Raw genomic sequence first — 20,000 nt, 5'->3', positions numbered from 1 at the left:
TCAAAGTAGTATTGTACAGTTTCGCACAAGCTATAGGTAAGCACTGCTTCTGTTTAAAGAATCTTCACACTTCCGTGTGCAATGTTAATGAGTTTGAAGCTTCATATTGATTGAATAGGGAAGTCTAAACAAATCGGGTTTGTTGATTTTTATTCTCGCCCGAGTAAAGATGTGTTTCAGGATAAAATTCAGGGAAAAGGGCCAACAAAAGGAAGGAACACATGCTCCGATTACTGGATATATGTGTATATTAGCATGAAAACGCAGCAGCTTCCATGTGCCATCTGAGCAATACAATAAAATTCCATTAAATCCAAAGTGTTTCGGAAAGCTTAATTCAATGCGTGTTCACTAAATTATTCCTGCTTGTGTTTCTATTCAATCAGAATTCTAAAGAATTAAAAACCATACATGTTGATGTTGTCAGAAGTGACCATATGTTGTTCCCGTTATTCCCTCTGTAACTCAGGTTTTGACAAAAACCCTTCTGAACAAAGAATCAGACTAAAGATTTCTTTGTCTGGAACTGTTCGATGTGGATTTCATGCTTCAGGTGCACACAACACTCTGAATTGAAATGGAAATGAAACAATTGCACACAAGCATTTTTATTTTTATATGCATTTTTTTTTTCTGGCCATAAAGCCTTTTGGGACTAAAACGTTAATTGAATTTAAAACTTGAATTTGTAGGCCATTTTATCGAGTGGAAAATGCCTGGTAAAACAAAACAAATCAAATCAAAAAAGACAAATACTAAAAAAAAAAAAAAGCTAATCCACTCAGTTAATCATTGAACAAGAACATTCTTTTCTTTATAAAAATCTTTCAATAAAGCGCGCAAAATGACATTTCAATTTGGGGATAAAAATCATTGTTCAGAATTGTTTTTGTTAACAAAAGCGCTCTTCGGAAGAACAGATACAGCCTTGCTTTGATGCGATAACGTTTAAAAAACAAAATTCCGTGGGAGTATACGGAGAACATACATAAATAATGCTCGAACTGAAGCAGTATTCCGTCCTGCACAGCGGGTATTCTCGTTGCAATCTCAGGTCTGGGGCCGGTTTCATGGATCAGTAACACAGTAACTGTTGACCAATTGAAGTTGAACGAGTAGAAAGCAGTATTCCCACAAAATCGGATTTCATGAAAAAGATTTCAGTCGGACGACTGTGCCTCAAGCTCCTTGCAAGAAGGAGTTACCCGATTACAGTGCTGCCCTCCCTCAGCAACGCGTTCGGACAACCGCAGTCGAGTGACAAAGAGGTGGTCCGACTGTCAGTGTGACCACCGCGAGTCAATGACAACGGCAGACACGGCCGTTTGTGTGTGTGTGTGTGTGTGTGTGTGTGTGTGTGTGTGTGTGTGTGTGTGTGCGTGTGTGTGTGTTAGTGTGTGTGGTGTGGGTGTGTGTGTGTGTGTGTTTGTGTGTGTGTGTGTGTGTGTGTGTGGATGTGTGCGTATGTGTGTTAGTGTGTGTGTGTGCACGTGCAAGTGTGGGTGTGTGTGTATGTGTGTGGGTGTGGGTGTGAGTGTGTGTGCGTGTGTGTGTGTTTATGTGTATGTGTGTGTTTGTATGTATGTGTGTGTATTTGTGTGTATGTGTGTGTGTGCAAGTGTGGGTGTGGGTGTGGGTGTGGGTGTGTGTGTGCGTGTGTATGCGTGTGTGTGTGTGTGTGTAATATTCACACCTTTTTTTATATATATATATACATGTCTATGACGTCTTTTTTGGCTTTCAAAAAAGTGTAGGCGGCACTGTCACGACAATGTGTACATTAACTCAAGTTTTGACTGAATGTTTTAACATCGAGGGGGAATCGAGATGAGGGTCGTGGTGTATGGAAGGCGAAAAGGGTCAAAATGATCGAGCAAACAAAGATTTGTCCGACCTCTGTAACCAAATGAATTTCTTTACAATCATTAATTCTTGTGCGATCAACTCAACAAGTGCAGCTTGAAGATGCAGAAAATGAATTCATTTAACCGAGGACACTCTTTGGATGAAATTGATGTCAAAGAGAGTGTTTTTTGTCACACGTGATGCATTCGTAACGGCTGTTTTCATTATAAGCTAGCATTAATTCAACGGAATAAAAGCATATATATATGTTCATGTTTGCCCATTTGAATGACGTCATTCACGAAAAAAGAAGGTATAGTTGACATTTTGGAAGTGTACGTTCGTAACGCCCTTTGCTACCGGCGAATAATTATGCAGACCCCGATTGCTTGAACTCATGGGAACCTGAGATGACAAGGTTGGTATTATTTTGTCGCTCATTCATTTATTAACATGTTGGTAAAAAAAAAAAAAATTAAAATCACCTAAGTTACGTTCACTTTATGAGATTACAGGACTGACAAGCGAAACCCGATTGGGCTGAAGAACTGTATGGACTTCAAACTTGGGTAATGAGACAGGTACCGCCCTATCAGATCCCTGTATTTTGTAAGAAAACGTATTTCTTGCTTTTCGTTTCTTGCAAACTGTCATTCTGATAAAAATAAAAAAAAGTCGCGTAAGGCAAAATTACTACATTTGTGACCCTCCACCACGAAATGAGTCGCATGTCATCTCGCGCGGTTCTGCGCTAGGCTTAATATAAGTCCGGGGAGTGTCTTGTAACAGTGTGAGAGTCACCTTAGTCACAGGCTCATAACTCAAACAGTTTGTGCTCTTTTCTAAAACGGTTTTCACCACTGGATAGAGCATAACAAACTCTTTAGGAAAATGTAAAAATATGAAAATCATGCAAAGGTGACATGCGACTCATTCCGTGGTGGAGGGTCACATTTAGTCAAGCTGTGGAACTCACAGAATGAAACTGAACGCACTGCATTTTTTCACAATGACCGTAGTCCGCCGCTAGTGCAAAAGGCAGTGAAAGTGACGAGCCTGTTTAGCGCGGTAGCGGTTGCGCTGTGCTGCATAGCACGCTTTACTGTACCTCTCTTCGTTTTAACTTTCTTAGCGTGTGAACCGACAAGGAATAAGATGAAATTGTTTTTAAATCGATTTCGGAAATTCAATTTTAATCATAATTTTTACATTTAGTCAAGATTTGACTAAATGTTTTAACATAGAGGGGGAATCGAGACGAGGGTCGTGGTGTATGTGTGTGTGTCTGTCTGTGTGTGTGTGTGTGTGTAGAGCGATTCAGACTAAACTACTGGACCGATCTTTATGAAATTTGACATGAGAGTTCCTGGGTATGATATCCTCAGATTATTTTTTCATTTTTTTGATAAATGTCTTTGATGACGTCATATCCGGCTTTTCGTGAAAGTTGAGGCGGCACTGTCACGCTCTCATTTTTCAACTAAATTGGTTGAAATTTTGGTCAAGTAATCTCCGACGAAGCCCGGACTTCGGTATTGCATTTCAGCTTGGTGGCTTAAAAATTAACTAATGACTTTGGTCATTAAAAATCTGAAAATTGTAAATAAAACGAATTTTTATAAAACGATCCAAATGTACGTTCATCTTATTCTCCATCATTTTCTGATTCCAAAAACATATAAATATGTTATATTTGGATTAAAAACAAGCTCTGAAAATTAAAAATATAAAAATTATGATCAAAATTAAATTTTCGAATTCAATTTAAAAACACTTTTATCTTATTCCTTGTCGGTTCCTGATTCCAAAAACATATAGATATGATATGTTTGGATTGAAAACACGCTCAGAAAGTTAAAACGAAGAGAGGTATAGAAAAGCGTGCTATCCTTCTCAGCGCAACTACTACCCCGCTCTTCTTGTCAATTTCACTGCCTTTGCCATGAGCGGTGGACTGACGATGCTACGAGTATAAGGTCTTGCTGCGTTGCATTGCGTTCAGTTTCATTCTGTGAGTTCGACAGCTACTTGACTAAATGTTGTATTTTCGCCTTACGCGACTTGTTATATTTTTATTTTCAGAACTTGTTTTTAATCCGAATATAACATATTTATATGTTTTTGGAATCAGAACATGATGAAAAATAAAATGAAAGTAATTTTGGATAGTTTTATAAACAAATAATTTTAATTACAATTTTCAGATTTCTAATGACCAAAGTCATGAATTAATTTTTTTTGACGGCGAACGCAAGAAGAAGAAGAAATCAATTAATTTTTAAGCCTCAATGCTGAAATACAATACCAAATTCCGGCCTTCGTCGAAAATTGCTTGGCCAAAATTTCAACCAATTTTATTGAAAAATGAGGGTGTGACAGTGCCGCCTCAACTTTTACAAAAAAACGGATATGACGTCATCAAAGACATTTATCGAAAAAATGAAAAAAACATCTGGGGATATCATACCTAGGAACTCTTATGTAAAATGTCATAAAGATCGGTCCAGTAGTTTACTCTGAATCGCTCTACACACACACACACACACACACACACACACACACACACACACACACACACACACACACCACGACTCTCGTCTCGATTCCCCCTCTGTTAAAACATTTAGTCAAGAACCTATTAATCATTCATTCAACTCAAATTAATCAAGTTTTATTTTTGGGCCTTATTCCAAATTGTGTTAACCAGTTTTGGAGAATAACTCATCTGCGAGCTGGCGTTCACTATAAATCACATAGACTGATGGCATCTTTAACTGATGTCACTGTCAGAATTAACAAGTAGTCTCTTCTGCAAAGACTGTCAACGAGGACATTGAATGCGGCCTACACTGATCAAGAAGAAAGAATTCATTTTACCCATTTGGTTAAAATGACGCAAACATCGGCCAACAAAAAAAGATATTAGGGGAAGGGCTCCTAATATGGACCGGCTCCTAATAAGGACCACCTCTTGATCTGACAAACTAACGGCGCTAGAGCGCTCAAAACAATTTCATTCGCTGTATTCACCCTCTCTAGATAACTTGCACATGTCAAAACAGTTGCAGAAACACAAACCTCAAAACCGTTAGGCTTTTTCTCTTTTTTTTACTTTTGGCAGCGTTCACTCTAAATTTGCCGCCTAAAACGGACTCGTTTCTGTCCACAGCCAAAGCTGTTATCACACACAAATTGCTATATATGACAAATAAGACCATATTTGTTACATTTTAGCAGTGTTGACCCCGAGTTTCTACTGCAAACAAAAACATAATAGCAAAATACCCAAGTATGTGTGTACCCCCTAATATGGCCCACCTTCAACAAATCGAAGAAAATAAAAGCTAAAGGCTATTTTCATTAATTCATTAAGAAGCTTGCTGAAAATAACCTATAACTAGCCCTCGACATTTCAAAAAAATATATCAAATAGTCTTTTTGTCGTGGTAGTTCATAATTTCACTTATTTTCACTCTGTTTTGGATAAGCTTCTTTTGTTTCCAGGTGTGCTTCAAATAATGCTTTCATGAACCCTAAACAGATAATATCTAAAGCATACTTTGATTAGTCTGACTTACACACTAAAATATATCATGTTATTTTGAAGTAAAGGGGCCTTTTTACAGTGATTCGTGAAGGCACCCAGGCTGCTAATATGGACCATTTGTGATTTTTCTGTATTTAATTTTTGCTGAATGTCTATCAAAGCTAATTAACTCTGATTAGGCCTAACGGTTAACTCAAGAGAGGACTACCAAACACAAAATGAAACTTCTTCGCAAGAAAACAAGCTAGTTATCAGCATAAAACAAGTGGTCCATATTAGGAGCCCTTCCCCTACCCAACAATCTTTTAGCCAATGAACATCGTCTAAAGATACACAGAATCTGGTATAAAAACTTGTACACTGTCAGTTGCTTTGGATGTTTTAGTTTCTTTCTCTGACTGACTCTTTGTGCAACCGTCGACCTCTGATTCTCAAGGTAAGACTGATTATTGAATGGAATTGGTATCATATTAGTTAAGAATCAAAGAAAAACTCATAACACAGATCTAAAAACAAAAAGAAGAAGAATAAAGCACAAATAACCTCAAAATAGTAAATGTTTATATGTGTTTGTGAGGCGCTTAAAGCTAGTGTAGGATTTGCGCCATATAGATATCTTCACTATACAGTTAAGAAATGAGATAGAGACCAAATAGGGTTGTGCCTTTTATGCATTTCAAAGAATTGCCATCAGTTAGAATAGGAAAGATGTTTGTAGAAAACAAATAGTTTGCTTTTTGTTGTTGTAAATAGCGCAAGGAGATTACTCCGTCTTTTGCAAGCCCTCCTATCTCAGGACAAAGCCAGAGAAAAGGTGTTGTGGGTTCCCCAGATCTAATTAGGGTGAAATATACAATCTTTCTGTGTAAACGATCACATTCGCCACCACTGCTCTGTTCGGGTTTTCGCGTGAGATAAAGGCATCCTGCCACTTGGACACATACACATTTTATGGCTGAATAACGTCCACTCGTACATTGATATAAGCGCCATTTAGGTTGTTGATTCAGCCAAACAACCCCACTATGCCCAGACAGTATTCAGGCCGTCGACATGTTGGTATGTGTCCAAGTTGAAGGGTGTGCACTTATCGCATGTAAACGCCGGGTCAGATCTGCGTTGACCAAACTGGAGCCACAAAATTCAAGTGAATCTATCCTTGTGCTTGTCCGTTTCACAAACCTATTGTATAATTGGTGTGCATTTTGATTTATTTGTGTGTGGTCGTTTCAATTGCTGCAGACGGATCTTTCATGGCCTTGCTTCGGGCATCAGGGCTGAGGTACACGAGAAAGTTACCACCCAAACGGGAGCCACCCGCAGTGTTGGATTGGTTCAAACTGAGATGTGTTGTGATTTCAACGAATGGGTGGCTCCCACTTTGAGCGTCGTGCACCCTGATGTACCGACAGTTTCAATGTTAAGATCCAGGGCAGAGGTGCACGAAGCAAAATCTCAATATTAACCAATCAAACCCAGCGGTTGGCTCCCACCCACTTGGGTGCCACACTTTTTCGCTTCGTGCACCACAGACCAAGTCGCTCGCGCGCTTATACTCCCTTGTCCTGCCTCTCTTCGCCCACTGTAGGGCGGTCTTGTCGTGTCTCAAATTAACATTTCTCTTTACCCAGATGAAAGCTGTCTACCTTCTCGCCGTAGTGGTAGTGGTAGCCGTCCTGGTGCCGGAGACAGAAGCCGGTTTCTTCGAAAGCATAGGACGGAGCTTGAGGCGTGGGGTGGAGACTGTGGGCAGAGGCGTGAGGCAAGGGGCAGAAACCGTCGGCAGAGGGGTTAGGACTGGGGTCTCGACCTTGGGCAGAGGGGTCAAGACTGGGGTCTCGACCTTGGGCAGAGGGGTCAAGACTGGGGTCACGACCTTGGGAAGAGGGGTCAAGACTGGGGTCAGGACCGTCGGCAGCGGGGTGTCCTCCGTCGGAAGTGGGCTAAAGAGTGGATGGAATAGCGGAAACGGAAGGGTCGACCCAAAGGTCAGTTTCTGGTCACTCTTGCTCAAGATCATGTTCCGTACAAAATACTTTTTTTTAACACCAGTGCCATGTTATTTCGCATCAAGCATTTCAATATTCCATCAATTCATCCAGAGCACCAATTCTCTTGTGAGCATGTCAACATCTTCAGCCTGGCGGCTTTCTGTCCAGAATCGAAATGTTTTGCTGATACATGTTTCCACTGACGTCAATATCAATCCGCGAAATTAATAAGGCAGCAATTTTTATTTTATTTTTTATTTATTTTTTATAAAACTCAATTCTGGACAGGAAATTTAGACGGCTGTACATTTCTTACATAGTTTTTAATCGATGGATGCTGTTATGATTCCTTGTAGATCTTTTGACAGATCAGTGTTAGTTCACTTGATCGGGAGGAACAGGATCTTCAAAAGGCAAACTCTTTCTCCTGAACACTGTTTGGTTCACCGTCTCTGATCTGGCAAGTCTTTTTGTTATAACACCATTATTCCCACTGTGAACAACGAGCGTCTTGGCTGTTCAGTTTTGGTATGTGTCCAGGTGGAAGGATGGTCCTTTTCCGTGTAGAAACCTGGCCAGATCTGAGATGGCGAGCCTTACTGTTTTCACGGGTGCCTTTAAAACGCACGCTTTGCGGTAGAAATATCAAATTCTGACACATTCCTTATAAACTTTCAGCGCGGCAAGAGATCCGCTTTGGTCAGTATGTCTCTCTATGTCTCTCTCTCTCTCTCTCTCTCTCTCTCTCTCTCTCTCTCTCTCTCTCTCTCTCTCTCTCTCTCTCTCTCTCTCTCTCTCTCTCTCTCTCTCTCTCTTTCTCTCTTTCTCTCGCACATCCAGAAGAATCTTCTGAACTACATGGACAGGTACAAATTATTTCACAACTTTTATCCTGGTTTTCGTCCGAAACATTCCTGTAGTACAGCTCTTTCATCACTATGTGATAACTGGCTATCGGCAATTAATCGTTCGGACATATCAGGGGCTGTATTTCTTGATTTTAAGAAAGCTTTTGATCTTGTAGATCACACATTACTTTTACATAAACTCGCATTGTACGAGAACAATCCCGCAACGTGTTCATTCTTTAAATCATATCTTGTCAACAGAACACAGTATGTTTCTATAAACGGTAAAACATCTCCCGAAGGATGTTTAAAGAGTGGAGTCCCCCAGGGGTCAGTTTTAGGGCCTATTTTGTTTTGTGTATTCATTAATGACCTCCCCCTTCATATATCTAATTCCAAAGTTAAAACGGATTTTTTTGCAGATGATTCGACGCTTCACACAAGCTGTAGGACTGTTCAAGAAATTGAAGTTTCCTTACAGTCTAGTCTGAATGAAGTCAACAGTTGGTGTAACCAGAATTTTATGATAGTGCACCCAGGGAAGACAAAAAGCATGATTATTACAACAAGACAAAAACACCAGTCACGACCTCTTAAGTTAAATCTTTCTCTGGAATCACAACCTGTTCAGCAGGTAACGGAACATCGTGTTTTGGGTGTGATAGTTGATCAAGAATTAAAATGGCAATCTCATGTACATTATATTTGTCAAAAAGGAACCAAGAATTTGTTTCTGCTATCAAAGTTAAAGCAATATGTCGATATCGCAACACTAAAACTATTTTATCATGCCCACATCTTATCCCATATTAATTACGCATCAACTCTTTGGGATGGCGTCTCTGATATTCACATGAAAAAGTTAAACTCTCTACATCGTCGGGCAGCTAAAATCATGTTAAATGGTCCACAATTATCAGCTGATTTGAAGTTAAAGAATCTAAACTACCTGCCACTAGTTAAACAGTTACAGTTTAATAAGACTGTAATGATGTATACAGTATATCATGGCGAAGTGCCCAACTATATTCAGGACCTTTCACAGAGTCACCGAAAGGTACGGGTCTATCAATTTTCTACCACCAATACCCAGGATTGATTTGTTCAAAACTAGTCAAGCCTTCTCTGGCTCTATAGTGTGGAACTCCATTCCGTCTGTAATAAGATCATTAACCCCACTAAAGAGTTTTAAACAAGCTCTGCATAATCATTATATGTCTACCTAGATGGCTATATCTAGTCTTAACATGTGCAAGTAGCTGTCAACAATTGGCAAAGCTTTATGAATTACAAAAATATGTTCTTTATTACATGTATTATGTGGAATTTATGTTGCGATTATCCATCATCATCATCAACATCATCATCATCATCATTATCATCATCAAATCATCATCATCATCATCTTCTTCATCATCATCATCATTTACACCATATAATCATTGTAAGCACTTAGTGTAAACGTTGGTATTGTGTGAATTTTACCGTCGATCACTTTGCATGTGTAACCTCAATTAACATGTTGCATGTTTCGGTTTTGATTTGTATGTTGCTTACTTTGTCATTTTGTGCTTACTTGTCGATTGTTTGCTGGGTCGTTCGTTTAATTTGTTTATTTGTCATGCTGCTTTACTTGTTTATCATTTATTAGACATTTGTATTAGAAGTAAAAGGACCGGTTGTAAGAGAAGGCGTCGCCTTAAACCTCTATCCTTGAAAAATAAAGTTCCATCATCATCATCATCTCTATCTCTCTCTCTGTCAGCCTGTCTGTCTCTATGTCTCTGTCTCTGCCTCGGTCTCTATCTCTGCCTCGGTCTCTCTCTCTCTCTCTCTCTCTCTCTCTCTCTCTCTCTCTCTCTCTCTCTCTCTCTCTCTCTCTCTCTCTCTCTCTCTCTCTCTCTCTCTCTCTCTCTCTCTTTGAATGAATTAAGATCATGTTGTTGTTTTCAGAAAGTCTGACGGGTGCCTTCGACCAGCGACAGGAACCAGTAATACAGCGAGGCACGTATACACTACGCATGTCGTCTGGCTAGAACCAACAACAACCCAAGTAGGTGTCAATGGAGTAATGAAACCAGTACGCAAAATACGCAGTGACGTGTGTCCACCAACAGCAAGTTGCCATGAAAACAAAGAAACCATTACGCGAAATCTACGCCGGAGGGAGCAACCGGCAAGTTCCAGTTTTCAACAGAGGAGCTTGAATGAAATAGAATAATTGTGTAAGAAGAGGCTATTAAACCAGATACGCAAAATACAAATCGGGAGCTGGTTCCGGTAAAACAATGATACAACTTTTACGCCAAATTGAATACGCACGAAAAAAAGATCAGCAGCTTGTTCCAGTTTAACAGTCAAATGTTTTGGCGCAATTCGCAATATTTGTTGCCTCGCATCATCAGCTCGACTTACCAAGTGATTTTACGTCGCATGAAAGTCATAATACATAGAAGTGCAAATGAAAAAATAAAGTGCATGTTAAAAAGAAGAAAGTCACTGTCCTGATTCATTGCATGAGTGAGTGCGTAAGATATTTTGAACACGCATACGAATATCTCTCTCTCTCTCTCTCTCTCTCTCTCTCTCTCTCTCTCTCTCTCTCTCTCTCTCTCTCTCTCTCTCTCTCTCTCTCTCTCTCTCTCTCTCTCTCTCTCTCTCTCTCTCTCTCTCTCTCTCTCTCTCTCTCTCTCTCCTCTCTCTCTCTCTCTCTCTCTCTCTCTCTCTTCTCTCTCTCTCTCCCTTTCTCTCTTTCTTTCTATCTGACTGAGTGTCTGTTTGTCTCTTTCCCTCTTTCTCTCTCTCTTTCTATCTAACTGTCTGTCTCTCTCTCTCTCTCTCTCTCTCTCTCTCTCTCTCTCTCTCTCTCTCTCTCTCTCTCTCTCTCTCTCACTTCATGTCGTGTGTGTGTGTGTGTGTGTGTGTGTGTGTGCGTGTGCGTGTGCGTGTGTGTGTGTGTTTGTTTGCGTGCGCGCGCGCGCGTGTGTGTGTGTGTGTGTGTGTGTGTGTGTGTGTGTGTGTGTGTGTGTGTGTGTGTGTGTGTAGGTACGTTACGTTTTAGCGTTTCAACAAGGAGCGAAAAGCGAAATCAGTTCATTAACATTTTAGTCAATCTGTTGGCCTTACAGAATGATATAAACGCACTGCATTCTTTGTCAAGGCAAGTGGATCGTTGGCTGGGCGAAATCCTGCCGTCAAGAAATCGTTCGTTACACAAGCCAAATGAACCTAATTTGCGTCACACGGATTTTCTATTCAGAAAACATGTAGCTCGTTTTCAATAATAATACAAAAATAATTGTGTATCTATTTTTCGATGCATGAGACGATAAAAAATAATATGAAATCATGTTTAAACATGTGAGCCAAAATTTAATTTGATTTCGAATTTTGATGGACAAACTTGTCATTTTTTTTCCAAGCTGAAATGCAATCCCATAGTCCGACTGAGTTAAAGAATGTTTGAACACATTTAAAATCAATGTAATCTTTTTTTGAAGAAGAAAACAAGTCGCGTAAGGCGAAATTACTACTGCTGTGGAACTCACAGAATGAAACTGAACGCACTGCTTTTTTTCACAATGACCGTAGTCCGCCGCTTGTGCAAAACGGAGTGAAACTGACGAGCCTGTTCAGCGCGCTAGTGGTTTCGCTGTGCTGCATAGCACGCTTTTCTGTACCTCTCTTCGTTTTAACTTTCTGAGCGTGTTTTTAATCCAAACATATCATATCTATATGTTTTTGGAATCAGGAACCGACAAGAAATAAGATGAAATTGTTTTTAAATCGATTTCGGAAATTTAATTTTGATCATAATTTTTATATTTTTAATTTTCAGAGCTTGTTTTTAATCCAAATATAACATATGTATATGTTTTTGGAATCAGGAAATGATGTAGAATAAGATGAACGTAAATTTGGATCGTTTTATATTAAAAAAAAAATTATTACAATTTTCAGATTTTTAATGACCAAAGTCATTAATTAGTTTTTAAGCCACCAAGCTGAAATGCAATACCGGATATGACGTCATCAAAAGTATTTATCGAAAAAAAGAAATAAACGTCCGGGGATATCATTCCCAGGAACTCTCATGTCAAATTTCATAAAGATCGGTCCAGTAGTTTGGTCTGAATCGATCTACACACACACACGCACAGACAGACAGACACACACACATACACCACGACCCTCGTCTCGATTCCCCCTCTATGTTAAAACATTTAGTCAAAACTTGACTAAATGTAAAAAGGGCGTCACAGTACCGCCTACACATTTTTTTGTAAGACCAAAAAGACGTCATGCATCTTGGACATTGATCGAAAAAGTGAGGGGAATATCACACACACACACACACACACACACACACACACACACACACACACACACACACACACACACACACACACACACACACACACACACACACACACACAAATAACAAAACAAACACAACAGTAAAAGCCTCTGCAAGCTGCCGGACCCTCCACGAACCAAGGGAATCAGTGCCTTAGACACACACACACACACACACACACACACACACACACACACACACACACACACACACACACAAACACACACACACTCACATACACACACACGCACACACACACACACACACACACACGCACACACACACACACATACATACAAATACGCGCGCGCGCACACGCACGCCTTCCACCCACCACCCACCCCTTATTGGCAACAACATTGTTTCGATTTCAGATGCTTCGAACTAGTATCCAATAGCGTCAGTTTTGCATAACACCCGTCAGTACTATAAATATAATACCCCATTCTCGCCTCTCTATCAACATTGTTTTTCACCGGACCGCTGCGTGGAAAAATGACGTCAACTAGTTTCGGATTTGTTATAAAGACATACAGATTAGACAAGATAGTCTGTGTTTGTGACAATGTGTGTCTTTCTGTGGCTCTATGTCTGCCTGTACAGAGCTATTAAAAAAAAACTACGCAAAAGATCTTAATGAAATTGTACATACACATTCTTCCAGATGACATCCACATTCGAAAAATGTCTTTGCATTTGATGAAGTCATATCCGGCTTTTATTGAAAATTGAGGCGGCCTTGTCACGTCCTCAATTTTCGATCAAAATGATTGAAATTTTGGTCAAGTAATCTTCAACGAAGCCCGGACTATTAGATTGTTTTTCAGCTTGGAAGCTTAAAGAATGATTGATCTATATAAATGTCAAAATTCCACTTAAAATCAAAATGGTAGTATTCCATCCACAAAGGATAATACCTTATTCTTTATCATTTCCGGAATCCAAAAATAATTATATAGAAATGCCATGTTTACTTTAAAAATGCACTTACAATCAAAGAAAACCCCAAAACCCTGGTTGCAGTCAGATTTTCCCGTGAAAATGGTTCGGCTCACTATCTCGGGTCTGGCTTTTACCTTAATTAGGTGAGTACTTGCAAATTTACATCGTAGTTTTAGTGGCAGGTGCCTTCTGGATTAATTACAGCTTTCAACCAGGACACAAATTGGGGTTTTTTTCAGACTAAGGTTTCCTTATGATTTATTAACGCGAATAAGCCGACTAGATAACATAGTCTAACTAACTGACGTCAACTCTGTAACAATGATTTGTTGTCCAAGACTAAACACATAATTTTAATGCGTGACGGAAAGAGTTGTGCATTTGAAAAGGGGTTATTTGCTATTTCCATAACAAAAACTAAGGTGGGCCAGTGCACTACCTTTTTTTTATTTTGAATGTTTTATTGTGTCTGAATGTTATTTTATGAAAGAAATGAACAAATGATGACAAAGAATAGTCACTTTTTGTATTTTCGGTTGCTGGTTTTTGTTTTACGCGACAAAAACAGTCAAAATACAGACAAAAGTGGAGTACAGGAGATACACGGATTTTCATCAGATGTGATTGTCACACTTCTAATTATTGTTTTATTTTATCCTTCTGGGTATGCTCTAGGGGATTACGAAGCAGATCTTGTTTATTATATTTATATTTGGAGTTAGGAACACTTCTTTGTTACAACTGTCAAACTTTAGGGTAACGCTTGCGAAATTATTTTTTGAAATAATCTGGGTATGACTATAATACAATTTCAGCAAAATCCCTTCGTAATCCCCCAGAATGTTATATTCTGCACAAACTACAAAAGAAAATATTGCTCTAGCTAAATTACAGCCAGAGAAATCGCGTAACCCAAGACGTAACCGTAGGCAAAATGGCTGAACTGAGAAAAACGACATTGAAGATTGAACACCACAGAAACACTATTGAAACAGACATACAAGGACAAAACTGTGTTATGAATGAACAGCTTAGTTTATTTGAATTGCAAACTACTTAGCCTTTAGCACGGCAGCAGAGAATTTATGCGTCCATCCCTTCTTTCCCTCTGTCAACCAGCATGGGGATACTGCCCCAGCGCTAAACGTGTATCAATGACCCGATTCTCGTTTGTATTTGCATGCGAGAATAACGGTATTTTTAACGGTAACTTACTTGAGCCAGAACGAGGCTTATTTCCTTCCGTTATCTCGTCGATTTGTTGGTTTCCTCGAAGTTTTCTGCTTTTGTTTTTACATCGATACAGTACTTTGGTGCTTCGACAAGCAAGATGGAGGATGATGAGTTTGAAACTTTCGTTTGAGTTGTTTTTTGACAACAAATCGTACGTGGAATCTGAACGATTTACTGAGGAAGCTCTTCGCAATGAACTGTGTATCGCGGTAAAGAAAATTACACAGTTCGTCAAGACAGTGACGGAATTTACGAAAGTGCAGATTGATACAAACAGTTGCTGATCCAGTTTCGTTCGTGAAATGGCAGGCCCACCAAACATTACCGATAATCTGACTGATGTTGGATACTTTCTCCTGTTTTTGTTTTTTTGCGTAGCAAATGCTCAACTTGCTTGTCGAGGAGATACTGCACAGAAACTGACTCAAATTCAGCGCAAAGCAAGCCAGTGCCGAGACCTAAAAAGTGTGCTGCATGACGTGTTCGGAAATGGCGACCTGTGGATCTGCGTGGAGATCAAAGCTTTCCTCTGTATCGGAAACACCTGCAGAATCCAAACTTTGGCCTAGTACCAGCGGAACTACTTGTTGTTGCTAACCGAACTAATAAAGACATTGTCTTCTTTCTTATTTCGAGCCATTGTTATCGTATCAAAGATTGTTTCTCAAGGAAAAATTCGCTTTCGGTTGTCACCGATCGTTTGATGTGTAACCAGGATGTAAAACCGAGTGAACTTCGGGTGTTCCCGTCATGGCCGAGAGTCTCTTCGGTAGTTTCTGTATGCAAAATTCGTAAGCTGAGCATGCGCACTCACAAAGTAAACTGGTTCCCGATTTCGGTTTATGAAACGAACCAATGGATGTCGAGTACCTTCCAAATAAGGACATTTCCGTTCGATTACGATTGCTGCCTTTGCAACGGACTAGTGGCTGAGTGAATGGAACATTCATCAAAACACTGATGTCATGTTATTGGTCAAGAGCTGCTGCGCAGTTTCGTATGTCGTGAATGCACTGTTTTGCTGAGGACAAAGCCGTAACTAGCCTTTGAAATGAGACATTTTTTGGCGGGGGAATATCGACTACAGAAGACAATCAATGCCACACATGTTCACATTTTGTCTTTATTGACAGATAAATAGGACACTTTTGACAAAAACACCGAAACACATGGATGATAGGTATGTTATGGAAACATAATCTGCTAAAATACCCAAAACAGTGTTTTGAACGATTTGGTCAATTTTGCACTGGCCCACCTGCCCTTAACGCAAAGGGTTTGAAAAGGCTTTCTACAAGAAAGTTCCCACTGTCTTGTAATACCTGAATATATCTTTACATATCGTTGCAACACCTCAGTAATGTAATCACAAAACTACATAGGGGCCCGGGGGTGGGGGGGGGGAGCGGAGGACTCTGAGACGTTCGCAAGAACCCAGTCCTCGTGTACACTACATTGGGGTGTGCACGTTAAAGATCCCACGATTGACAAAAGGGTCTTTCCTGGCAAAAATGTATATAGGCATAGATAAAAAATGTCTACCAAATACCCGTGCGATTTGGAATAATAGGCCGTGAAAAGTAAACATTCGCCGTAATGGCTTGAGATATACTGGCCGATGTGAATGCGTGATATATTGGGTAAAAAATTCCATCTCACACGGCAGAAATTGATATGTAAAGCGCTTAGAGAACGTCAAGCGCTATATTAATCTCCCATATCAAAAAAATATAAAAAGAAGAAGAAGAAGAGATAATGAGCCGAACTGTGTTCACGGGAAGGACTGTCTGTTTAAGAGATGACCAAGTGGTCATTGTGAGACTGAGAACAGGCCATTGCAGACTCAAACATCACCTGTATACCAAATTCCACATTGGTGATTCTGCATCGTGCCCCTGTGGCACATCTCCAATGACAGTGGAACACTTCCTGCAGGACTGTCCAACACACCAAAACTTGCGAGCAGAGACCTGGCCTGCTGACACACCGATGAGGGACAAACTCTATGGACCCATGGAGAGCCTCCGGCGTACAGCAGCCTTCATCAAGGCCTCCGGAGTTGCTGTCTGAGCGAACGACGAAGAAGAAGAAGAAGAAGAAGATCATCTCAACAATATGCTGCTCCATCACACTCGAATTAGACGAATTCCGAAAATAACTGGGTCGGGTTTGTACGTGTGGGTTGTGAAAGAGTGAACAACCTGTTTTAAGGGGACACACATTACTCCGAACAACCTGTTTTAAAGGGACACACATCACTCTAAACAACCTGTTTTAAGGGGACACACATTACTCTGAACAACCTGTTTTCAAGGGACACACATTACTCTAAACAACCTGTTTTAAGGGGACACACATTACTCTGAACAACCTGTTTTAAAGGGACACACATTACTCTGAACAACCGGTTTTAAGGGGACACACATTACTCTGAACAACCTGTTTTAAGGGGACACACATTACTCTGAACAACCTGTTTTAAAGGGACACACATTACTCTGACCAACCTGTTTTAAGGGGACACACATTACTCTGAACAACCTGTTTTAAGGGGATACACATTACTCTGAACAACCTGTTTTAAGGGGACACACATTACTCTGAACAATCTGTTTTAAAGGGACACACATTACTCTGAACAACCTGTTTTAAGGGGACACACATTACTCTGAACAATCTGTTTTAAAGGGACACACATTACTCTGAACAACCTGTTTTAAAGGGACACACATTACTCTGAACAACCTGTTTTAAGGGGACAGACATTACTCTGAACAACCTGTTTTAAAGGGACACACATTACTCTGAACAACCAGTTTTAAGGGGACACACATTACTCTGAACAACCTGTTTTAAGGGGATACACATTACTCTGAACAACCTGTTTTAAGGGGACACACATTACTCTGAACAATCTGTTTTAAAGGGACACACATTACTCTGAACAACCTGTTTTAAAGGGACACACATTACTCTGAACAACCTGTTTTAAGGGGACACACATTACTCTGAACAACCTGTTTTAAAGGGACACACATTACTCTGAACAACCTGTTTTAAAGGGATACACATTACTCTGACCAACCTGTTTTAAGGGGACACACATTACTCTGAACAATCTGTTTTAAGGGGACACACATTACTCTGAACAACCTGTTTTAAAGGGACACACATTACTCTGAACAACCTGTTTTAAAGGGACACACATTACTCTGAACAACCTGTTTTAAGGGGACACACATTACTCTGAACAACCTGTTTTAAAGGGACACAGATTACTCTGAACAACCTGTTTTAAGGGGACACACATTACTCTGAACAACTTGTTTTAAGGGGACACACATTACTCTGAACAATCTGTTTTAAGGGGACACACATAACTCTGAACAACCTGTTTTAAGGGGTCACACATTACTCTGAACAACCTGTTTTAAGGGGATACACATTACTCTGAACAACCTGTTTTAAGGGGACACACATTACTCTGAACAATCTGTTTTAAGGGGACACACATAACTCTGAACAACCTGTTTTAAGGGGACACACATTACTCTGAACAACTTGTTTTAAGGGGACACACATTACTCTGAACAATCTGTTTTAAGGGGACACACATAACTCTGAACAACCTGTTTTAAGGGGACACACATTACTCTGAACAACCTGTTTTAAAGGGACACACATTACTCGGGCCAATCACTGGCGAGACTAAGGGTGTATCTGAATCACCTGGACAAGGAGCACGTGTGCATTTATTTGTCCCCGTAAAAGTAAGAGCATTGACTCTTTCATAACCCATACAAAACCGACAGAGTTATTTCTCTATTGCGACGCCTTGGGAATACATGTACCACGATTCCGATGTCTGGCTGGCCACCTCAAAGGCACCTTCCCTTACTGTAAACCATCTTAGAGATGATCACCATCAAATAATTATTGTTTTTGTTTTTTGATGGGATGCATGCTTTCTTCAACTCGTACAAAAACCAAGCATCTACAGCCGTGCTACTTTCTGTACAGAATGTTTTTATTTTAACTCTTTGTTTTGCGATTTGATTTTGCATATGAAACCTATGGCCATTCTTGTACGTGTGATGAGAACACCCCATTACTTGGACACATTAACACAGTCCACAGCCTGGCTGCTTCTTGTGGAAAGCGGGATGAGTATGCACAGTGACACTGGCGTCCGTTAAGACATTCATTCTTTGCAACATCCCCAATCTCCACTGAAAGCGACGAGGTTGTTGATCTGTGGGGTGTGTTAGTGAGACACGTAGTCTTATACCAAATAATAAACTGGCCAAAAGTAAGATAGCGTGCCGGGGAAGGAAGCTAGGCCTTTAGGGGCCAAAACCACAAAGACAACCCCCCCCCCCCCTCCCCCCCCCCCCTAACCGGCGCTGAACGCACTCATTCTTTTGCTCCTGTAGGAGCTTTATTAACCGTCCTTAGCCATTCTTCACATTGGGGGGGGGGGGGGGGGGCTTGTGGTATAAGTTGTAGCGTACATGCGTACTAGACAAAACGTATCGGCGATGGCGTTCACGATAGATCACTCGGACAGGTAGCATCTTCGCTCCCCATGCCTCCCCCCACCCAGCCCCTGCTGAACGCACTTATTTCTTTGCACCTGAGGGAGTTTTATTAAAGGCACAGTGCAGCTCACAGCCTTCGTTTTGCGTTTTTGTTGCAGCTGAGTGCATTTACAGTTCAAAAATCCTCCTATGGTAGTACAAGAGAAAACAAACCCAAAACTACCCAACGACGACATCTGTGAAGCTCGACAGTTTCTTGTTCACGCGAGTGCATAAATTAACCTAGTTATTACGTGGTGTTTGGTCGAGTTCGATTCAACTGAGTGATTCCGGCCTCCATTTTGTTTTACACAAACTCATGATGACGTCTGACATAGTTTGCTTAGTGACGTGTCTTTTTGTGCATAATGTGGTGATCTACCTGATCTAAATTTAGATCCAAAAATAGGTCAAGACCAGCCGGGTCCGAGTACGAAATTAATTCGTAAAAAAATCGCAGTTCTTGACTCTTTGGGTGCAAGTCAATGAAACTTGGTAGTTCTTCTAACGGATAGCTGCCTGAGGTATGACTAAAAGCCCCAGGGGCTCCGTGCACCTGGATTTGACAAGTTCAGTACCTTTAACCATCCTTAACAATTCTTCACATAACAGGGTGAAGGAGGGGGGCCGGCTTGTAGTACAAATTGTAGTGCACATGCG

General features: G+C 40.4%; 1 long non-coding RNA gene across 1 annotated transcript; it reads left to right on the top strand.

Moving 5' to 3' along the window:
- The first annotated feature begins 5,739 nt into the window (after positions 1-5,739).
- LOC138971003 (uncharacterized) lies at positions 5,740-10,726 on the top strand. Its single transcript, XR_011457140.1, has 3 exons — positions 5,740-5,828; positions 7,024-7,380; positions 10,185-10,726. It is a non-coding gene; the product is annotated as an uncharacterized lncRNA (long non-coding RNA).
- The last annotated feature ends 9,274 nt before the right edge of the window (positions 10,727-20,000 follow it).

Source organism: Littorina saxatilis, linkage group LG7 (genome assembly GCF_037325665.1).
Source record: "Littorina saxatilis isolate snail1 linkage group LG7, US_GU_Lsax_2.0, whole genome shotgun sequence".
In the NCBI taxonomy this organism is placed as follows: Eukaryota; Metazoa; Mollusca; class Gastropoda; order Littorinimorpha; family Littorinidae; genus Littorina; species Littorina saxatilis.
This window is presented reverse-complemented; position numbering and strand designations above follow the sequence as displayed.